Source organism: Nanorana parkeri, unplaced genomic scaffold (assembly GCF_000935625.1).
Source record: "Nanorana parkeri isolate BGI_ZX_2015 unplaced genomic scaffold, ASM93562v1 scaffold1834, whole genome shotgun sequence".
Taxonomy (NCBI): Eukaryota; Metazoa; Chordata; class Amphibia; order Anura; family Dicroglossidae; genus Nanorana; species Nanorana parkeri.
In genome coordinates this window covers 98,409-98,834 of record NW_017308102.1, presented here as the reverse complement: position 1 = coordinate 98,834, position 426 = coordinate 98,409, and the positions used below count along the sequence as shown (strand labels likewise).

Sequence of the window (426 nt, the reverse complement as noted above, 5' to 3'; positions counted from 1 at the left end):
AGGTAGCTATTTATAGATCCACACATATTGCCATCTGTAGCATCTCTATCCTTTGCAAGTTTAATATCCTGGAGGTGGGAGAGATGTCACTGATCACATGAATCTGGAATTTATTAGCAGAGCTCCATTTCCTACATCCAGATTTTACATATCGATTGCTGGAGGACATTATTACCCCTTACCTGATCAGTTTTATAGATTTAGTTTGAAGAGAAACTATAGCAATAAATGTGACTGTGATCAGCCGAATGGAAATAATCTTATTGATGTGTGTTAATGTATTACATTGTTTCTGTGTGTAGTTTGCAACTGATTCTCTATAGTATAAAAACAAGTCTGATTGAGTGGAATACAGCTCCCCCTGCCCCCCACCCCCCCCCCCCCCCTCAGCCCCGCCCGCATCCATGCTCCACACGCCACACCTCC

The 426-nt window shown here is 42.7% G+C and overlaps 1 protein-coding gene across 1 annotated transcript in view; it reads left to right on the top strand.

Annotated features, from left to right (window-relative positions):
* SYT13 (synaptotagmin 13) overlaps positions 1-426 on the top strand; it is a 17,183-nt gene that overhangs the window by 14,243 nt on the left and 2,514 nt on the right. The window lies entirely within an intron of this gene.